This window comes from Palaemon carinicauda, chromosome 13 (assembly GCF_036898095.1).
Source record: "Palaemon carinicauda isolate YSFRI2023 chromosome 13, ASM3689809v2, whole genome shotgun sequence".
NCBI classification, from domain to species: Eukaryota; Metazoa; Arthropoda; class Malacostraca; order Decapoda; family Palaemonidae; genus Palaemon; species Palaemon carinicauda.
The window spans coordinates 47,238,175-47,244,684 of record NC_090737.1 but is presented as its reverse complement, the minus strand read 5'-3'; the positions used below and the strand labels follow the sequence as shown (position 1 = coordinate 47,244,684).

General features: G+C 33.9%; 1 long non-coding RNA gene across 1 annotated transcript; it reads right to left on the bottom strand.

Moving 5' to 3' along the window:
* Positions 1-207: 207 nt before the first annotated feature.
* LOC137652299 (uncharacterized) lies at positions 208-3,264 on the bottom strand. The gene is made up of 2 exons (XR_011046248.1): positions 3,129-3,264; positions 208-3,092 (listed from the first exon to the last, which is right to left on the bottom strand). It is a non-coding gene; the product is annotated as an uncharacterized lncRNA (long non-coding RNA).
* Between the last annotated feature and the right edge of the window lie 3,246 nt (positions 3,265-6,510).

Below are 6,510 nucleotides of genomic sequence, written 5' to 3'. Positions count from 1 at the left end.
ATATTATTCTAATTCCTCCAACTCTCTGATCAGAGCTCGCCATGTAAATCGGAAGACGACTGTAACCTTACCACATGAGGGATATAGTGTCGTGGTAATGCCAAGGTAAAAAGGATTCACCCAACTGGAAGGAAATGAGGCAAGATATCATTATGTCCTCACTTCACTCCGCATTCTCTACAGGTATAAACATAATAAAACATTAAATTGCATTATAGCGCACCGTGCCGGTTGACCCTACATTATAGCGCACCGTGCCGGTTGACGCCAGGTTTATTTTTCTAATGAATCATACTTTTTAAAAAACAATTTATATATAACATCACATTCTAATAACTAATACAAACTTCTGTACTGATATAGCAGTGCATATTTAAAACAAAATGAACAAACTTTCAAATTAACATATAAGCCTCCTCTGCCGCCCAGGAAAAACCATAGATAAAAAACAAAATCTCAAGTTTTGAAAAAACTATGGAAACCTGTGTATCCACGGCAATAATGCAGAGTAACTCAAATTTGAGTGGTGGAACCTCACTCTTGTACTACTAATAAATAATAATGATAATAATATTAATAATAAATTCGACTTGCTCGGGCTAGCGTGCGCTAGAAAGTGACCACTTACTAAATACCTCTTCAAACATTGAATACGTTTCACCCAACACTAAATTCTCATTGGCCACTGCCTACATAACAACTGAACTTAAGTAACAAGAAACTTAAGATCTGCTTACATGTCGTTAGGACAATTATTTTTCGCTATACTTCGTAACGCGAAAAAATTCTAGTCCTCACTTCACTCCGCATTCTCTACAGGTATAAACATAATAAAACATTAAATTGCATTATAGCGTACCGTGCCGGTTGACCCTAGATAATACCAAAGAAAGGGAGAGAAGGAAAAAAAATGGAGAGAGAGAAATAAATGTTCCGATTGAATGATTTACACATTTAACCTCTTTTTGAAGCCTTTGACAAACATGTTTACTTGAAACAGACTACCAACACTCATGTCTATGAAGACACCTATCATTGACGTTATCGTTTGCGATGTTTGAACTTGTAGCCACAGTTTTAACAAAAAAAATCTGTTTGGTTACATTACAGGAGCTTTTAAAAAACTTCTTAAAGAGAAATCGATCAAAGGACAAAATCATTCCAGCTTCCTCTGTATCAAGCAAAATACATCAAATATGGAAAAGCATTTGTGACAACTTCCGATATCAAAAACTTCACAGTATTGGTGATTTTTCATTTTTTTTTTTCCTGTTCAACTAAGAAATCTTCAAATTACAATATACTTAATTCCCCAAATCTCATAAGAAAACCTTAATGATCTATCAAAATAATAAAGAAGTTTTTCAATATCGGAAAATATAATCCGCACGGATTCTGCAACACCATATCAAAAAGATCCTTTGTATGCACCGATCTACCAGCTTAATGTTTCACAGTTGCTTGCAAAGATTTAACAAGTGAATTTTCCGTTGGATCTATGTAACCCCTCATTTCATGCATGCACGTTATGGCATAAATAGCCTGATCACTGGAGATTACTAAAGCGCCGGAATCTAATAAAAGCGTCATAAATAAAGCAACATACAATGGCATTTAGCTTTGCTCGTGACCATTATTGTAAGCTTCTCTTTGTTGAAAGACTAAGTTGGTAGGCCTTGTCGGTGCTGTCATTCATCGATGATAGAAGATGCCCATGACAACTGAGGTCCCCCAATTTCCTGTCCAAATTAGATGCCACCGTTAAAGACGACTGCTGGCATTTCATTGTATTCACGATCCTGGAAAGCAGATTCCAAAAATAAAACATTGCACATATATACTTATAATTTCAAAAACCTTTACCTTCTATATCAAAGTTAAATTTCAGCGAAAAATTTCCCTCTTTGCCGTGTGTAATAACCTTTTGTTACGTAAACACTCAAGTTTAACAATAAAGCTTCCCTCGTTAATATCAACAGTCAAGATGGAGAGGACTTTCACTCTGGAATATTCTACTTAAGAATTTTTACCTCCATTTTATTAATAACTTTTGGTATAAAGCACCAAACCTCAAGTTAAAGCATCAATTCCCTCTGTACCGGGACACCAATATTAGAGATTAAAAACCTCAACATATTTTTAAAAGTAGCAAAACAGTCTAAAGAATGAATAACTCTCACAAGTCCATAACTGAAAAATGTAAGCAAGAATTGACCATTCATCCATGTTAGTTGACAACACTTCAAAATATCCACTCTTTTGTACTCTTTCTGGGCTTACATACATTGATGACCTGAACAGTGTATTCAGTACAAGTTTAAATTCTTTGGTTTTCTATGATTTCCAAATCTGGCTTTTTGCTACCTACTTGCATTAAAATCGAAAATCTTTTATCTGAAACAACGTTCAAACATTGCCAAAGTACTTTACATAATTCTGTCGACTGCCTCCTGCTCCTTCATGTTTAAATTCTAAAGATTCATTTGCTGTCCAGTTTCCAACCACTCTTTTCATGATAAAAAAAAAAATGCTCTGTATTCATCGCTAAAAACTTCAGAATTACTCCAAACCTACTACTGAGGTGTCACAACATATAAATTTCCCAACACCAGAGGCGTCACAATATAACTATTAAATCTGAGGAGTCACAATATAGCGGTAAATTTCCAATGTCTGAGGCGTCGCAATATAGCGGTAAATTTCTTATGAGGCGTTGCAATATATTGATAAGATTGCCTACATCCGAGGCTTCGCAATGTGATAAATTGCCTACATCTGATGCGTCACAATATAGTAATTAACTGCCTACATCTTAGGCGTCACAATAGAGTGATAAACTGCCTACATCTGAGGCGTCACAATATAGTGCTAAACTGCCTACGTCTGAGGCGTCACAATAGTGCTAAACTGCCTACATCTGAGGCGTCACAATAGTGCTAAACTGCCTACATCTGAGGCGTCACAATATAGTGCTAAGCTGCTACAGTACATCTGAGGCGTCACAATATAGTGATAAACTGCCTACATCTTAGGTGTCACAATATAGTGATAAACTGCCTACACCTTAGGCGTCACAATATAGTGTAAACTGCCTACATTATAGGAGTCACAATATAGTGATAAACTACCTACATTATAGGCGTCACAATATAGTGATAAACTGCCTACATCTTAGGCGTCACAATGAAGTAATAGGTTAAATAAGTCTGATGCAAGTATATAGTTAAAGTAACGACCAAAATAAAAAGAATTAATTTCTGCGTCAAAACGTGATCTCAACCAGAGCATCTGATATTTCTTCATTAAGTTCTCAACTAGCTTTGCTCAATATGTAAAAATACAGAAATACTTTATCGTTTACATTTTAACAATACTTCTCACGACAAATTTCGTGGAAATTATGTAACAGACAATTCTGTCCAAAAGATATTCGTTAAAATAACGTTTTTGTTAATTCAGAAGGTTTGGCATCTAAACAAGATCTTTAACGACATAGTTTATCCTAATACTGTAGTTACAAAATTTGCCTTCAGTATTCGTCCTCTGCAAACCTTTCCAAATACAATTTAGAGTCTGAAAACCAATTATACTTTCTTGTAAATAAATCCAAATCTTGAAGCTTTTAAAAGTAAATAGCTAGCATCCAATGCCCCTTCAAAACAACCATCCGCAGCTATGCCATCATCTAAAAATACTTCAATCTTCACTTCTTTAGATCTCCAATATCTAACAGACTTAATAAGAACTTTAGTAAAGATGTACCGCCGCTTTCAAAAATATCTAAAGATAATCCATTATAAAATCTTTACATTTTTCCCCAATGAGAAAGATATTGGCAACGTTTTAATAGATTTCTATGCGATAAGCAGACTGTAGACTGATTAAATCCTTAAAAAGTTTGTAATAAAAAACAAGCCTTTGCTTACCATTTCCATTCTTGGTCACCGTCAAAGGAATTATTTCTTAGTTTTTCTGATACCAGTGTCACTCATTCTCTTTTAATAAACTCTGATTCGTCCCTTTCTGACCTATTGTTACCCAATCCAACAACCACAGTAACGGTTTTGAAATGGACTTTTATGATCGACCTTTTAGACGTCAATGACTATCCCAATCTAATTCTGTTCAATGTATTGTGAATAACAACAACCAACAGGCGATTAAAAACAATAAAATAAAATAAACACAATGTTCCAATTTCCTTGTACCAACTGCTAAGTATACAAAATAAAAACAGCTATATTTTCACTTATCTTTTCGACGTCTTTCTTGGTACGTTCCCGGCTCCAATGTCAACTCTCGGCCTTTATTGAGCTCTAGACCTCTTCCATCAAAGTTGATATGAATCCACACTTTCCCTCGATATTTAACTAGCTTGACACTTTCGACGATGCTGCTCTTTGCGTACTAACTCGTTTCTGCAGCAGTTTTAGATGTTCCTTGTCCTCCAAGTTGATAAACAATCGCATCTAATGCTAACATTTTCATATCAGCTTCCTCAAAATAACGTGATGCTCATTCAAATGGTTTTCCATCATACTTTAACGAGGTGCGGATACTTGTTGAATATTCTGCTGGAAATCGGATAATAGATTGTCCATCACTTCTTGAAACGGTTTCAGCATTCTGATTGCTAGCGTGAAAACACTATTCACATCTGAAGCTGTATTTGACTCTGCCTGGCGTCCTGGCTAATAAATTCGACTTGCTCGGGCTAGCGTGCGCTAGAAAGTGACCACTTACTAAATACCTCTTCAAACATTGAATACGTTTCACCCAACACTAAATTCTCATTGGCCACTGCCTACATAACAACTGAACTTAAGTAACAAGACACTTAAGATCTGCTTACATGTCGTTAGGACAATTATTTTTCGCTATACTTCGTAACGCGAAAAAATTCTATTCTAGACGAGAGAGAGAGAGAGAGAGAGAGAGAGAGAGAGAGAGAGAGAGAGAGAGAGAGAGAGAGAGAGAGGAATGTTGGATATGAAACGTTTTCTTTATTCTCTTTATACCTCTATCTATTTACCTATTTTATAAAATTATCAATTTTAAATTTCGTAAGGATTGTGAATTATTCATAATTCAAAAAAATACAATTGAAATGTGAGACTTTCAAAGTTCATTATCTTATAGGCAATTAATGCTTAACTTTGCACATATATATTCTATGGATAAATTATTTTTCTCCAAAGACCTAATTTTTAAGCATATACTTTTTCATTATATATTATGCCGAGTTATATTGTTCTTAACCAAGTTGCTTTAATATATAATTGACGCGTTGCCATAGTTTTTCTTTGGTTGGGGTTTGAGAGGAATTATTTATGGTATTCATGCTGGATACGAAGTCTTTTTGAAAAAAGATAACTTTCGAAAACATCAAAGGTATTGCATAAAGAGTTGTTATACACTTAACCATAAGTCCATTTGCTATGAACAAGGTAACAGTGGTATAAGAATATTTTTTTTTTCACAGCCTATTTTTAAGGAGGGCATGCATCTATTGTATGATTAGATATAAAGTAATAAAGAAGCAGAAACCTGTATTATTAACTATTGAAAATTTAAAACTTATGATAAAATCATTTTTCTAAGGATATTCATACTATTAAGATACCGATGGCATCAATGTGAATCTTATTAGTTTTAATTCATGATAGTATATATGGAAATAAAACAGACAAAATAAAACCGTTACTCCAGACTAGTGTGAAGATCTTCCTGCCATGCCCTTCAGGTGTTGATATAACTGTATGGTACTGTCAAAAAGTCCGGAAGATAATGGAGATAAATTGTATGTCAAACACCTTTCTCTGTATCGTTAAAAAATGGTAGACAAAAATCAAGTAGATAGAATAAAAATATCTCTTCAAAAGGACAAGTACATAAAAACCGAAAAAAATAACCATTATTTGAAGCATTTAGGATTTGTCTGTTAGACTTGAAATGAAATATAGTATAGTAACTTTTTGTCTATCTTCCTCCCCCTTTTCTCCCTCAGAGCAAAGAAACCCATTTTGGCTTTAGATGGATAAAAGAAACCCCGTTTACAATCCCTTATGAGCATGTTCTGTGTCTAAGGGGACCTTAGGAAAAAGATTACACTAGATCTGTGGAATTTGCCCTACAGTTTAGGTACTTTTACTTGATCCCAGACACTCTTGATACTATTAACTTTGAAATTTAATACTAATTCTAAACATATGTTTTTTTTTTGTTTTTTTTTTTTATGTGTGTGTGTATTTGATTTTATGAAATTTACCAACCATCAAAAAGATTAAAAGCTAATGAAGATATTTGTTCGTTATTTGTCCACCAAAATACAATAATAAAATAAACGTCTTTCCAGAAAAAGGTCTTTCAGTCATGGTGTTAACGTTCCCATATAATTTTCATTTCATACCATAATAACTCTTCTCATTTAAAACATTATTTTTATACACGATTTATATTTTTACAGTGATTCCCCGTTATCATATATATAATATATATATATATATATAT